Source organism: Epinephelus fuscoguttatus, linkage group LG5, assembly GCF_011397635.1.
Source record: "Epinephelus fuscoguttatus linkage group LG5, E.fuscoguttatus.final_Chr_v1".
NCBI classification, from domain to species: domain Eukaryota; kingdom Metazoa; phylum Chordata; class Actinopteri; order Perciformes; family Serranidae; genus Epinephelus; species Epinephelus fuscoguttatus.
This window is the reverse complement of record NC_064756.1, coordinates 32,790,732-32,807,533: the sequence shown is the minus strand read 5'-3', so window position 1 is coordinate 32,807,533 and position 16,802 is coordinate 32,790,732. Positions and strand designations below refer to the sequence as shown.

At 38.3% G+C, this 16,802-nt stretch overlaps 1 protein-coding gene across 1 annotated transcript in view; it reads right to left on the bottom strand.

Annotated features, from left to right (window-relative positions):
- tenm4 (teneurin transmembrane protein 4) overlaps positions 1 to 16,802 on the bottom strand; it is a 250,293-nt gene that overhangs the window by 227,891 nt on the left and 5,600 nt on the right. Inside the window, exon 4 of the mRNA XM_049576261.1 lies at positions 13,655 to 13,742. The gene's annotated coding sequence lies outside the window, so the exon portion shown is untranslated. The remainder of the gene's footprint in view (positions 1 to 13,654; positions 13,743 to 16,802) is intronic.

Sequence of the window (16,802 nt, the reverse complement as noted above, 5' to 3'; positions counted from 1 at the left end):
TGGCAAGAAGTGGCCGACAGGATGCCTTCTTTCAAAACTACTATGCCTGCAAACTAAACGGATACAGACTGTGAAAAATGCAGACACCATAAGTTACATTTTACTGTCTTTGACACACCATGTATAAGTGCGTTAAGCTATCTCCAACCCTTATAAGAAAATTAAAAATGAGACCAAACAAAACAAATAATAGAAAGCCTTATATGATGCAGAAATATAGTCTTACATTACATTACAGTTTCTGTCAAGTCGCTTTGGTACATTTCTCGAATCATCCTTAACATTTGCAAAACAGTAAGTACATTTCTAAAAACAGTCTATACCAACAACACAACAGATTGCCCCTGAAGCTCTTAATCTGATGAAAGTCCTTACTTTATCTATCAAAAGAAAATATTTATGTCAATGAACACGTCAGTGCCATCAGAATAACAAGTCCCTGTGTCATTCTTTGCAAACAAGATTAACCAGTCACTATAACAGTGTACTCTGGAAGTATTTTTTGATGTTAACTCTGGGTAAGGTTTTAATGACAGTGATTTAAAATGCATAAGGCCACACTTATCTGTTTGGTTAACATCAAGTTCAACAATACAACGTTATACATTATGGTATGTAAGGGATTGCAAGAGATTAGACAAGATTAATGTTAAGACCTCTATTGTTTGTACTGTTATTTGTTGACAGACCATGTCATTGTGATACAGAAATTAAAACAAAAAAGACAAGACTTTTACTGCACTGCTAGCAAAAAGGAAGAAAATACAAAATTAGAGATGTAAACATAGAAAACACCCCATATGCAAAGCTGTACACCCTGTGCTGAACCTGTGAGCTATTTTAGGGCCTAGGTTCCCAACCGCCTATACTTTAGGGTGCAACTACTGCACCCTGAGATAAACAAAGTTCAAGATTTTAAATGCAGCAACACAAACTACAAATCATGTGACAAGGAAAAATCAAGAACAGCCGGCAGATATCATTTCTTCTGTAGATATCTGTCTATGGTAAATACTGAGGTGAAGATTCTGTCCCACAGATAACCTTTAATCTAAACTACAATTACCGTATGCCTCTGTAAACAAGTCAAGTTGTAGTTACAGTTCACTTCTATGCCTTTACAGACTCAAATGTAGCATGATAAATATTGATGTTGCTGGAAAGACGCTACAAATTCTAAAACCTGGATGCTTCACACACACATCTTCAACCCAGCACAGATGATCTATGCAATCAGCACAGTTTCAAGGTGGACACTTAAGAGTAGAATCAACAATTCAGCATCCGAGTTTGGGACGGAGTCTTTTACCCCCTGGAGTGTTACCAGAGTTTTTGGAGTGCTCAAATAAACTGGCCTTTTTCCCGAACGCTCCTCTGGTCTCCTGCTCGTGAGGGATTCATTACAATATCGTAACATGGTTTAGATTTCTACATAAATATTCACCTCGTCGCTAGATAGACCTACTCCTGAAAAACTTGTGCGCATGGCTTTTTGTCCCTACGAGGCCACCGTCATTTACCCGACAGGAGGGGTGAGCAAGTGAGCCCTGCAATCTAGAATTTGACCACTGATGTCACTGTTTTCAACCCATTTTACACACTGGCCCTTTAAGGGATCTTGAGATATCATGTTTATAAGAATAAAACAGATGCAGGGTCACGTTATCCTAGACCTTTGACCACCAAAATCTAATCAGTTTATAGCTTAGTCCAATTGGACATTTGTGCCAAATTTGAAAAAAATCTTTAGATATCACATTCAAAAGAATGGGACAGATGGACAACCCAAAAACATAATGCCTCCATCCATGGTTATCGCCGGCACAGAGCCACAAAAATGCCTAAAAGAAGATCAGCTTCCACACCCTTGAAAGTTGGCATAGAGTAGGCTCAAGAGTAGCATCCTGCGCCAAACCTTGCTTTTTCCAGGTGGTGAAGACGTGGCATGTGTCCCGGCCCTTAGAGAACTGGTTAATTATTCACTGGTCTAACACTCACACATTTCCCTTCATTTGTTAAAGTCAAGATTCACCTGAGAGCAATTCATCAAGTAAGGACACGTTTACAAAAATGTCTAATAGAAATTAACAGAAAATATTTGTACATACTACGACGACTAGTTCAACCAATTAATGCAATGAACTAATGCTTTGATGTTCTGGGGGTAAGACTATTCAAAGACACAGTATAATACATTTTGATCAACATGACATTTGGATTAATAATGCAGAAAATAGCACACAATTGTATATAATCATTTGCATCAATGTGCCAAAGCATTTGCAATTTGTTAAAAGAATAAGAGTGCATTTATGATCTGCACTAGTAACAAGACGATGTGGAGGCTGAGCATGCAGTCTCAAGAATTTCAAGCCTGATCTGAAAAATGTACCAAAGCAACTGAGAACAACTGTAATTGCTTTTAAAATATGTTGGTATACAAACAAGAATAGCTAGTAAAATGAGTCACACTTTTCATAATCTTCTTTTGCCGTCATTGAAGGAAGTCTATCAGTCCAATCTGTAAAATTTAAATGATAATTGCAGGTAAATATTGGCAGGAGACAGAGTGTTTCATAAATAAAGAATGAAGAATTAACAGAATGCAAAATTACAGAGCCATTTGCCTAACATTAAAGAAATGACTTTGAGTGAGTAGTTCAACACAGCATTAATGTAAGCTTTGGTACACACTAGTTCAGCTTTTAAAATAATGAAAGCTAATCACAAAGATTGTGTGTGTCCTTCACTCTGCTCCCCTCAAATAACATTAACAGCCCCGCCCCGAGTGAACAGCACTACTACTTGTTTCAATTAGTGCTGATGCGCCATTAACAAAAGTAATGAGAAGCACTCTCCTCAATTTTGGTCCATTGTACTGTTGGGTAAGAATGAAAACATGGCTTTTTTTTTAATAAGATAATGAAATTTCATTTCTTCACAGCATTATCTCTGTGGGAACTGATATATAAACAAAAAGCACAGAGGCAGACAAGATGTTCATGCTCATTATTTACAGAGAGATGATGTCCAAAATATTTTTTATTACATATGCATTTTCAATTCTCGTGTGAGAGCTTTGCTTAGAAGCTCCTGCCAGCAGAAGTGGGCGTGTTTGAGGTGGTTAAGCATGCATGGATTAAACCGTGTCAATCATTTGATGCACTTTAAGTAAACAAGCTGAGACACTATAATAACTGCAGTGTTGTATAAGGCTATCTTTATGCTGCAGGTTAATTTATATAATAGATTTTAGAAAATTAAGAAAATTGTAAAGTGACTAGTGTTTCATTAACATATGTCAGAGATATTATTAAATGTGGGAGCAAACAAGGGATTCAGCATTACAGAACTTAATGTATCACGAGCTATTTTTATACACTCGCTTCTCTCCACTGGACTGCAGTATATGTCAGTAATCTGTCAGAGTTGTAAAGTAGAGGACATCATCTCTCTGCTCCCTAATATATAGTAAAGTCCTGTCACATAATATAATTCACTGCTACAAGAAAAAAAAAAAAAAAATGGGGAAATTCTGGTGGCCTGGCTGTCTAAGGCACATGTCATCTAACTGCCATGCCATGGCTTAAATGAATCAAGGCCGGGGACTTCTATTGTATGTCACTCCTCTTTCTCCACACACATTCCCTGCTTTTGTCCTTTGTCATCTATCCAATTAAACATAGTATCTCCAAAAGTATCTTACACTGTAGATGCCTGGAGTTAAAAGGTCCAATGTGAAGGATTTAGGGGGATATATTCACAGAAATGGAACATAATAGGGATGTTTTCTTTGGTGTATAATCAACATTTATATCTACACAAGAAGTGGGTCCTTGTCTATGGAGTACACCATGTTTCTACAGTAGGTCAGAATGGACAACCCAAACACCGGATCTATAGATTGGGCCATTCACATTTTCGCTTTGGCCACCGTAGTTAGCAGCTCCTCTGCGATTAGCCAAATAGCATCGGAAAAACACAGATTTTTAATCGCGTTACTGCTTTGTTCAGTGGTTTATTAGTCATTTGCAGTGATTTAAATATCGGGGTTGTTTGTTTTGGAGAGAAAGATACCTCCTGATTAAAACATCCTGAACATCTGGATCTTTTAAAATTAGAAAAAAAATGTGAGCAAACATAAAATTATCAGACATAAAAAGAGAGCACACATTAGCAGGTGACAAGCTAGCATCTGCGACGAGCCAGACAACTTCAGATAAACACCCATCTGTAATGTGAAACTGCTTTATTCAGTGTTTTTACCAGCTTTAATCACCTGGTCCATTAGTTTTGGAGAGGAAGAGACCTCTGTGTGTAATTCGGCTCCCAATAATGAACACTGAAGGAATACTAACAGAGTTCCTGCTTGGCACGTGTTAGAAATTTTAGCTGGTTGCAATCTGCTATCCTCACTGCCACTAAATCCTACACACTGCTCCTTTGAAAGGAATTTGACCTGCGTATGCTTTCTTTTTAGTTATGGCCTTGATATAAATAAATTACACATACACTTACACTTAATATCTTGAAATTAATTTGTCATAGGAAGCATATTTCATACTGCAATGATGAAAAATTCAAGATCAAATGAGGACTTTCTTAAGTGAAAGAATGATTATTGGCTTTCCTCTTTTTCAAGTGCACCATTTCTGTATTTAGTCATGATTTGATGAAAGTGCTGCCTGATTCACCTTTTCCTTCACTTACGCCTAATGAAAAAAAAATGAACTTCATCACAACAAAATGACCTTCAGAGGAAGAAAAGCAGATTGACCACTCAGGATGTTACAAAAGTAAGTGGAACAGGAGGTAAACATCTCAATTCCAATTCAGTTTTGTTTATGAAGAAGTCGGGGTAATACAAAGTAGGAGTCGATGTTACGGTATTCAAGTACGATTTGTAAGCAATATCAGATGGTCTCCAAGATATTGTAAAAACAAACAAAAAAAAATAAAAGAAAGGAAGAAGCACTGCCTCAAAACAGTCGTCTGAAAATAAGAGCAAAGTTACTAGAAAATGTATAACTCAGACAAATGTATGCCATAATGCAGCATTTAGATTGGAATCAGGCTGTTCAACAGAACATATGGAAGGACATATTATAGTTATTAGAGGATTAATATCTTTTCTAATCTTAATATCAGCACAAGATTAGCATTAACATCAGTATAATAGGATGAAGCAGATCTGAGGGTGGACAAGGTTACAGCAACCTTTTCAGCTGAATCCATGCATATCGAGTTTTTACATCCAAGGGTGCCGGGCTGAGTCAAAGACTGGTGTGAAATTTTAACCAGCTGTGTCAAGAGCCAAGCTCCCCAGTAATATTAACTGTTTGGTACCATCAATTTGTTTCTTTGAACATAGCTGCTAATTTCACATAGAAAAACATAGATGGTGAGCAAAACTGTTTAACAAGGATGTATTACTACGTTTTGTTTTTACAAACTGTTGCACAAATCATCATCCACAATTTTGCCACTACTCTCCTCCCCAGAGAAGCTCCTTCATTTCTGTTGTGCAACCAGTTGTGAAACAGCAGTGTCCATCTACACCACATCCACACTCAAAACATACAGAGCTTGACTTACTGAATAGGATTTTTATATTTTCAATTTCAATTGAACTGCCTGTCTTCTTCATTGTTAAACTCACACAACTGACACAAATGTACACACACACCCTATAGTCTTACCTTTAACATATCTATGAAATATACCGTGCATATTGTGACCTTTTCGTGCAGCTTTTCAGTCCTTTTACCTATCAACAGTTAGCCTACAGCACATATTTTCCTCAGTGTATCCTGAAATACAAATGCAAATGTTCTTGGCTATGCTTCTGTATTCAAGCAGGCACCGCTGGTCAAACATAAATGAAAAGAAAACAACTAATTTATGCAAATTTTCACGTTGTTAGCAGTCTAATGAATTTTAATGCAGGTTATCAATTCTAGAGCAAGCAATTCACAAGAAAATAAGAGGCTTTGCCTTACTAAGCTGCTGTCTGCTGTGCAAGCTATCAGTCAAAGAGGATATTAACAGAGCATGGGGAACCTCTTTAATCAAATTGTGTCCAAAGGAACACAACTAAGATCATCTGCTGTCTCTTTTAAACTTACTACTATCCTTGAACCAGTTCATGATTTTGTATATTATGCAATATGACAACTGCATACATAAAACTATTCCTAGATTGTCCTTACTATTAAGATGAAAATATATATCCATATAAAAGAGTAGAGAATATATAATAAAGGGTAAATATTTTTGTCAACTGCACTAGGTTAAATCACCACAATATTCTGATTTAATGGATAATAAGAGGAAAAACAAGCATTAAGTACAAGCGCTTTTATCCCCACTCCTCCTTACATTTTAGCTCCACTGTCTCTGTAGATATAGAACTCTATCCTTTTGTAGAGAGGACTCCCTGAAGCATGTAAACAAGAAAACAATAAGTCATTTTCTGAACAAAAAGTACTGATTACTTACTTTAATTAACTGCATTTTTTTTCATCTGCTCATAAAGGCCACAAGGGAAGTCAAGGTCTTTCTTGTTTACCCAATAAAGACCAAAAGAATGTAAAGACGGAAAATATGTGTTACGGAGGTTATGGTGCAGTGGTCCAGAATATTTAGTGTAAATAAAGCTGCCAACCACTTAATCCCAGAGGAAAATGAAAAGTGACTAAACTGCTGTGGGGGAGGGGAGACAGACCCTCAAGTTGTGACTACGCATGATTATCAAGTATGGATAAGGAAATGCATTATTGGCCTGGGGTAGGCTCTATTATTTATGTGGATTAATTATCAGGTTTGTATTGGAAACGGTCATTTAACGTTATTGTAATAAATTGAAAAAAATCACTTATTTAAATCTTTGGCTACGGCGTGCGTTTTATACAAATACTAATCTATAAGAGTGTGAAGTAAACTTCATGAATACATTAGTTCATACAGGAGAAGCTTTGCAGATAAACACGTGACAACTTTTCCCACCAGCACTGCTGAGAAAACAGGTAAACTTTACATAAGTGTACAGCCACAGCTACCACAAAAACACCTTTTATACCTCAAAATCTTATTAAAATGTCATTTCATGTAAAGGATTTTATGGTCACGTGCTATTGGTCTCTCACTCAAGTTGAAATCTAGCCTTTAATAAGCCTTTAAGCAAGTATGTTAACAGTAACATTCACAACACAGACAGTTGTCTACACAAAAAGAGCAACTCTATTCTAATTTTAAAATTCTCATTACTGCATCGAGACATAATCTTTCAAAAGAGAATGACATTGTATCTAAGGACAGATTTTTCCCCCAGCCCTATACCATTCACCCTGAAATGATTTCCATGACAACAGCAGGCATGACCATACATGTGGTGAACTGATTGGTTTGACTATTTTGCATAATGCAAGGCAGCAACACCCTTGGGTAAAATCATTTCTGAATGTGGCCAGATATATCTCACACCGTGATCTAATGGCAGTGCTACTATGTGAATGAGTCACATGATCAGTCTGAGATTTAATACTGTTTGTTTGGAAGCTACCCCACTAAAGCACGGACACAGTATTCACTGCCACTATCTAGTCTCTCCTCATCTTCTCTGAAGACATCGCTCCAGTTTTATGTTTCCTGAATTGAGCAGTGACATGGGGACAACATCTTTGTTTTGCACTCTGAATAAGGCCAGGACAGCAGATTATGCTGATATAACAAAAAAAAACAACATAATGCTACCCGTCACTCGATTAATGCAGTGTGCATTCCTCATCTTGACAAATAGGATCGACAAAGATTTCTTCTAATATTTGTTAAGTGTGACTATGCAAATATTTGTATTTGTTCTTTTTGAAAGTACAGTTTTGGCTTGTGCTGTCCTATCCTTTCTCAGAGGAGATGACCTTTTGGTGTATGTAAAGCCATTCATCTGTAGCGCACTGCTCTGACACGAGAGCCGAATGATAATGCATTGATGCTGTCAAGCAGAACCTTTTATAATAAAGTTGAACCACAGTGCAGCGATGACTCAAGGGTCCAAGTTATTTTAAGTTACCGTACATTCAACTCCTATGAAACTATGACACTGCTTACTATAATGTTCCCAAATTATGGTTGTTGGCTGACTGAGAGCCAGAGTCAGTCAACACAAACTTACATACTTTCATTATTTAAACCCTGACATTACTGCATCTGCAGTCTAGAATGAATTTTCAACATTACCTTCACTCTGGGGTGAGATGTCTTATAGAGAAGTAGCTAGCTGTACTTAGGGAGCTAGTAAGCAGGCTGTTGTTTTCAGTAAGCTAGCTTTGCTTCAGTCCAAGATGGTGGGGTGTATTTCCAAAGCAGTACAGTGAACACCCCACGGTTCTTATTTGGAAGGTCCTGGCTCCAAACGGAAAAGATGACACTGAGCCACAACGGAGATTCAAAACATCTCTCGTGCAAACCAATGGGTGACACCACACCTGTCTACATCTATCCATGTTTACAGTCCATGGTCAGCAGTAGCTGCACATGAAAAATTATTTTCAAATCGTCCTTTATTTGACATAGATTTTACAGACACAGATGGAACACGCCATGCAGCACTGAACCTTTTGATACACTGTTGTTGTTCACACAAAGTCAAGTCCTTTGTGTCTTATGAAAACTGTTCTTAGGACACAGAAGGTGCCATTATTGCTCAATCTGATGGATGAGCTGTTGGCTGGAATGTGAAACTGCCCTGGCCTCCGCTTTGGTTCAAGAAAGTGCTATTCCTCGAGGGGAGACATGCTGTGATTGAAGTATTTACGACAAGACAGAAATGTGATGGCACAAAGAATGTGGGTGACAGTGACGCATGACTGAACAGATTACTGTGTACAGACTGTAGAGCGGCCCTTTGAATTGTGATGCCTCACTTTATTGTGCTGAGGTTAAAAGGCTCACCTCTCAGGGAGCTGCATTACTCTACCCCCTGCTCTTTTTGATATAACAGTCCACAGAACAAAGACCATGTCAGCAAAGCCTTACGAACCCCAACAGACAGTTTGGTAAACCTAAAAATGCACTGTGACAGGACACGGACCAAGACTTATAGAAAGACAGTTTCTCTAAAATGTAGATGCCTTGTAGTGCAGGATGAAATATGCCTGCCTCAAAGCACTAATTTTTTTGCACAACCACCAAAAGTCTGTGCATTTAACCTGCTTTAAAAGCAGGAAATACTACTTAATGCAATACAGCGCCTTTAGCAAATTCAGATGACTACTCGAATAAGTGCAGTTTCTCCACCTCTATGGTTAATACTAATCATGATGAGTAGCTTTACTGTTCTTGGTAAAAGCAAACAGAGAAAACAGATGGAAAGTCTTACTGTCTTACTTTCTCCCGCTCATAATTCTGCATGTTTCCTCTTCTTAATTCTTTGTGCTCTGAGAATGATTTAATAAAGATTAATGTTTCACTGATATCCAGGAGAGTTAAAAACCAAATACATTAGCATTAACCAAGCACAGTTGCTGACTGAGTGACACTGGTTAAACATCTTGGCTTTATATAATGGTCAACGTGACTGGAGAGATGCATGTGCACTCCTGCTTTCAGTTGTATAGTCGGTTTCTCAGTGCTTTTTTAAAAATTAGAATTAAGACTGCATTTCTCATAAAACCTGGTTCTTGTTGGTATGATGTTTTTGCATCTTTGCTTGTCCAAAGCAGTTTTTGCAATGGGTTTTCAAAAACTATAGTAAAAAGGCTGTATAGTAAACAAAGCCTAGTGACCTGCTCACATTTAGTTCAACAAGATATATTCAGTCCAATTAATTCAAAGACAAAAGCTAATTTTGAACATCTTCCAAATTCAGAGTTAATGTACTACTCATCATGTGCAGACGAAAAGTAGAAAATCGCAGGAATAAAGGCAGAAAAGATCCGTCCTCTCACTGCAACAATCAGCGCTACATAAAGACAACTTGTCACACCTGCTCGCATTGAGTTCACTCATCCACCAAGCATTAACAGGTGTAATTCCATCCACCGGATTTTATGTGAAATCTGATCTGGTGGAACACAATGTAAAATCACCAGGAAAGGAAGCTGATCCTCTTACTGTTGGTTGGTTTTAATTGTTTTCTGCAGTAAGTGAATATAGAAATTATTTATCAGTGCTAAATTTCATGTGTCACCTTCACTAAGCATGAAACAAATCTATATTATTTTATACACAATGACACAGTCAAGACAGACAGACGAATACACCTGTTTTTATTAATACTTTAAGATCCCTTTCCCTACGCTATTTGACGCATTTCACCTGATGAGACTCACAGCCAATTCCTATTAACAAACACGCTGAAACAATGCGAGACAAGAGACTAAATACTTTCTGACATTACATTAGTTTCATCATTATAATGACACTATTATTTAGACAAGCGAGAGGGTCATTACTGACTGATTGGTTGTCCTGTCCATTAGTGACAAGACAAATGGACCCGACATTTTCATTTCTACATCTCAATGTCTCAACTGTCCCTGGGACCCCTATGTTTCTGCTTCATCTCACTTGTCATAAAGATATGAACTATAAAATACACTGCTATGGAAAGAGAGTACAACCCTCTCTTTAAGAATACACCTCTTGTGGAATTTGCACAGCTGCAGAAACATATCCGTCTGTTCCATTTCAAGGGAAGCTGATACAGAATGATGTACATATCAGTGTCAGGATATAAATCCTCCTGTCAGTCTCAGCTGTTGCTATCAGTTTATGTCCTGTGAAAATAAAATGGTTACCTGAGCAGATCATCACTACTTACACTGATTGTACACACTGTTGCACAGCTGTGAAGTCATCTCTTTCCCTAACTGCAGGGCACATTTTAAATACACTGACAGTAATAAAAAGATGCCTGCGGGAGCAGCAAGCATTTTCCGTATTCGCCAAGGCCACACACACTCTTGACTTTATAGCTTTTACTTCCTGTACAGCACTAGCCTGTGACTGACATTGCTTTTGGGTTTTGATAGTCATGGCCGATACAATCATAATTTTTCAGATATTTAAAAAGGAGCAATAAGCGAAATTCATCATTTCTAGATTGAAGGAATAAAAAAATTGCTATGTGAAGAACTAGAGGTGTAATTTCATCTGGAGTATAGCATGACCTCACACACCCTCTCTCTGTATTGATCTCCAGCCCCTTGTTTACAAGCCGGTCCGGCTGCGCATTCATGTACGTTCATGTGAAGCCGCCCCACAGATCCGCTGCCTCTCCCACTTTAACCTCAGTGACAATCCAGAGCTAGCTGGGAGCGGCTGGCGAGGTGTTAGCCGCAGCATGACCGGAAAGAAGCACAGCCAGTTAGCCTCTGCTAACTTCCCAGCTAGCCCCGGCTCTCTGTTTGGATCCAACCAGAGCACCGAGCCCTGGTTTGTTATTCAGGTTAACGTGGGAAGAAGCAGCGGATTTATCGGGCAGCTGAGTGAAGCTGGGTGAAGTGGAGGCTGCAGAGGAAACACCGGGATGGGCTAATGTCTGGAGCTTGAGTTATTAGCGGCTCGGTCCCAGCAATGGGTCAGGCGTTACAGTTGTGTTAAGTGAGTAAGTTAGCCCAGCAGCCCAGCTAACATTTTCAATTAGCATTGTAAAATGTAGCCTAGCAGGCAGCCCGCCAGGCTGCTGTAAGTTACTCCAGTAGCCGGTGGCAGCTGACTCGGCTAGTGCTAACACCAGGAGCTAACGTTCCTCCTCTTCTCCGTGAGTTGTTAGCCGGCAGCTGGCGGGCTGCCCGCTAGGCTAAAACATCGCTTCAGGTTAAAGTGGGAAGAAGCAGCGGGTTTATCTGGCAGTGGCTCATGACACACTTTGTTTTGGTCTACAGGCAGTGCACAACAGCAAACCTAGCGGTGAAACAATTTCGCTTTTTGCCCCTTTAAGTATATTTTGTAAAATAGAACAAAATAAATCATTGGGTGTAGGTCAGACTCAGAAAGAAACTGTATTAATAGACTCCATGGCAATTGATTTATCAAATGGACAACCATGTCTTCCTGACCTGTTTTCTTTTGCTACCCCTGTATAAAAATAAATCCATGAACAGATACTCTTACACTGTTATATATCATCAACCTGTGATGTTCAGTGCATTTCAGGAGTTATTTTGAAATGAATTTAGTGTAATTTACTGTTTTCTTGGTATACCAATTTCTTCTCTACCAGCCTTATCTACTTCAGTTAGCGATTTTGTACATTTCTCAGACTATTGACGACCTCCTGTGAACTTGTTGCTTTCAGCTGTGGGTGTTATGTGTAGGTGGGGAGAGTGATAGCGATAGCGACAGTGACAGTGATAGTGAGAGCAAGAGATCAAATTTTTCCAGTGGAGAAAAAGTAAGAGTCATATCCCTTACTCAAACTGCATCATATCTTGGGTCTGTATTGCATTATGGTCTATTGAAGCTACTGTCAGCAGAGAAATTGGTATCTCTGCCTCTCCTGCTATGGATTTTCTTCCTGCATGATAGCTGAACATCAGTGCAAAATAGTGAAACTAGAGAAGAAGCCCTATTCAAACTGACATTTATTATTTACGTATTAAAATAAGGTCTTAAAACTCACTGAACGCTAACTGCCCAGCACAAATCAGCAGACAGACAAAGCTGGCAACAACCTGGTGAACACAGTGGAACATTCAGCAGCTAAGGACTCAGAAATTCCTCTCAGGACAGCTAAAAGAAGAGTTAACATTAAACTTGAATTTGCCAGCCGGGCTGAAATATTCTAAATCAATAATAACAATGCTCGGTATTTTCTGGGTGTGTGAATGAGCAACTGTTTGCTAACAACTTTGTCATATCAATTTCAGGTGCTTTCAGACTTTCCTTGTTTAGTCTGGTTAAATCAAACCCTTGGTGCGGTTAGTTTGGGCATGTGTAAACACAGCACTCGGGTGCAAACTAAAGCAACCAGACCAAACCTTGTTGAGGAAGTGGTCTCATTTCGGTAATAAATAAACTCTGGTGCAGTTCAGTGTGGATCATTTGTGGTGAGAAAAGGATCCGACCTCAAACCGACCCAACTGAAGGAAGCATTTTGCCTTTTTTGGATTAAACCAGCTTACATAGCCAGCTGCTCTGTGCAAAACATTTGTAGGCTGTGTTGAAGACATATAGTACCTGAAAGATAGAAATAATTTCAGCTGACGAACATGTCAGAGTTCAATAGGGTTAATGCACACCTCCTCCTGAACCGTCTTGACAAGTGCCTTCAGAGGAATTCAGGGATTCAACATATTATTCACAGTCACAACTACACCTCATTTTCAAACGTAATCGTTTTTATAAAGAGATAAATACAAATGATGTCATAAATAAACAATGCAGAGCCAAGAACAATCTGCATACTCTCCTTTCATTGTAAAATTTAATAGTTAATCTGTTTCTGGTATGTCACAGGAATGTGCTTTTATTTTTTTCTGTTTACTTTTGGGATTTTTCCCACACTGAAAGCCTTTTCTCGCCCATCACAATCACATCACAGTTCATGCAGGTTTAGCAATGAAAATGTGAATTACTGAAATTACCATTATGTACCATGAGGAAACACGACATTGTGGTGTAAAGAGAGTGAACTACCTTGGTTCAATTTTACCTTGTTGCCAAGCATCCACCCTGCTGTAGTTCACAGAAGCAAGAAGCTGCATTTTATCCGATGCTTACTTTCCAGTGAAGTGTCTGTCCTAAAGAGGAGGGAACAAAAAATCATTGATTAACAGGGTTACAAAAGTCTTAGGTGATGTTACAGTGTCCTAGCTCATCTACTGCTCGTGGGCCCTTCTGTCGGTTCTATCAGATCTGGGAGGAAACTAAAAGATAACACAATCCGTCATGTTACCTTGCGATTTGTCACCATTCTCTTTTTCCCCCAATTTCTCACATTGTGACAAGCTGACAATGATATTTTTGGCCCCGAGACATATCTCCAGGTAATTGGTTCCTCACCTCTCCTCACCTAATGGGAGGTGTGAGCTGTTCTGCCACCACACGCTCACGAGTTTAAGGTGAGCTGCTGTAGGTCAGGAGCACCTAATGTCCTCAGGTTTAAAGCAGGGGGTCCAGCTGCTTATTATCTGTTGACATGACAACAGTGTATGTGACAGCCAGTGATGGGATTGAAATTTATTTAATCGTAAAATCAAAACCTCTGTGATCTTGTCCTGTGTGTATGCGTTTCATTATCATCCCCCCTTACAAACAACTAATACCAATGCCAATACTAATATTGAGTCTGATACTAACACATAAATACCCCTAGAATAAAAGAATCAAAAGCTTTAATTGGTCTCAGGATGAAATTAAATAAGAGAAGTCACATCTTTTCAGGAATCAATCATTTGAACAACAAACTCAATATAAATTCTGCACACAAAGAAAATACCACTCCCATTCCTACTCAGGTGATGATTTGAAAACTTATTTAACCACCTACATTAATTGATCAAGTGTAACAGAAATTACTCAGTGTTCTTCTATTTTTATTTTCTATATATTTAAACTGCAGATTCACTTTTAATTCAATTATAACTTCAGTCTTATCTATAGCAGTAGCTGTGATTGGTTTGGACTCAGAGGCAGCTGAAATTCAACATGTGTTTTCTCCTTTCCGTTTTCATTAAATTGCTTTCTTGCAAGAGCAGAGACAGGGGAAATGCATTACCACTGCAAGATGAATCTTCAAAATATATCCAGTGAGGGTTTCCTGGGACAGATACGTAGTCACGTTCCATCTGCAGGATTTGTCTTGAAAATTCGGGGTAGGCACCAGGATCTGATCAGACCTTTGGTGAATGGCTGTTCTACTCTTATTCTGACTCTCATGCAATGTTAGGACTGAATAATGCATTAGCTCTCAACAGGATGATGTGATAGAAACCACAGTCTGCCAAAGTCATGTCTGGTAGGCTACCGGCCTCATTCAGCCTTGGTTTTTATTTACACATACTTTTCAAATCAATACTGCAAGAGAAATTCAGCACTTAATAGTATAACTACATTCACTTTTTAACCTAAAAAGGAGAAAAACTAATAAAATTATATCTACTGTGTATTTATTTTAGTTAAATCTCCAAATGAACAAATCAACTTCTGCATCAACTTTTTATTTCAGATTACATGTCTTAGAGCCTTGTTTATAGCTTAATTTAAGTATTTGTTTATGAATTAATTTAACACTGATGAAGATAAAAAGAACCGAGGAATTTAGTGGTCATCAGTACATGTAGTAGTTGTGAATGCACTATGATCTATGATGTAGAAATACTACAGTTATTGCAGCGATCTGCATCTCATCCCTCCCTCTCTAATCCCTTTACAGCTGTTGTCTTGTAATGTCATCCACTGACCCACTCATGCCTGCTCTCCTTTCCTCGGGTCGTCTTGACATACAGCTTCTCTATGGACCACATTGCATCCATATGTTTTTCTTTTGTGCATGCAGGTATTACAGTCCTATACTGCATTCCACAGTTCACTGCACCAATTTTATTTGAAGGTCCAGTGTGTATTATTTAGGGGGATATATTGGCAGAAATGGTATATGATATTAAGAATGTTTTCTTTGGCGTATTATCACCTGAGGGGGTACTCATTCACGGAGTGTGCCATGTTGCACCACCATGTTTCTACAGTTGCCCAGAACAGACATTAAACAATGGCTCTAGACAGGAACATTTGTGTTTTTTGAGTCAGCTACTGTAGTTAACAACCTATCAGCAGTAAGCACATCAAAAACACACATTTTTTAAACCTGAAACTGCTTTCTTCAGTGTTTTTACCAATATAAATCACCGGGTCTGTTTAAGAGAGGAAAAGACCTCTGCAGATACTTGTGCTCCCGGTAAAAACCTTAATATCTGAGAAAAAAGGTGAGCAAACATTACCAGGCGCTGGGCTCGTGCCCCAAAGAAACACTGATTTCTAATGTAATGGTTTCATTCAATATTTTTACTGGTTTTAATCTACTGGTAAGTTTGTTTTGGAGAGGAAGAGACCTATGCAGATAATTCGGGACCTGAATGAACACTGAAGGAATCCTAACCGGGATGTGCTTGACACATGGGAGAAGTTTCAGCTGGTTGCAATCTGCAGTCCTCACTGCTAGATATTACTAAATCCTATGAATCTTCCAAACTACTCCTTTAACACAACCTTTAATTTCTATGTTTATAAATTGTTACAAATTTATTAATTGTTTATTTATTTATTTATTTATTGTTACGATACATTTTAATCATGGTTTCACTGAGTTTAGCATCTTTAACCCCAACATTTCCCATAAGTCTCTTTTAAGTTAGAAAAATGTATCATCCACTCTTTTTACATATCTATCTGCTGCTGTAGCTTCTTACACTGACTAAAATATTGCAACCCAAAATGTCATATTTTTTCATTACATAACCCAAAATAAATATAAACAAACAATGAAACGAAATAAAAAAATGTAGGTTTGTAACAGCAAACCCTCCAGTAGATCCCGCAGAATTTAAATAAAAAGCAGGAATCCACACAGTCCACTTTTTCCACACATCAAACAAATAACTGACAATAGCCATAGACTGAAAATACAATAACAGCACTGTGGATAAATATTTGCTGGAGGTGCGCTTGACACAGAAATGGTTGGCAGCAAAATGATTATACTATCAGTAAATTCAGGAATTTTAACTAGCTGTTGTCCAGCTGTGATAACAGATAGAAAAAAAACACTGGCTGAAGGCATTTTGTCTTCCCTAGCATCCTGC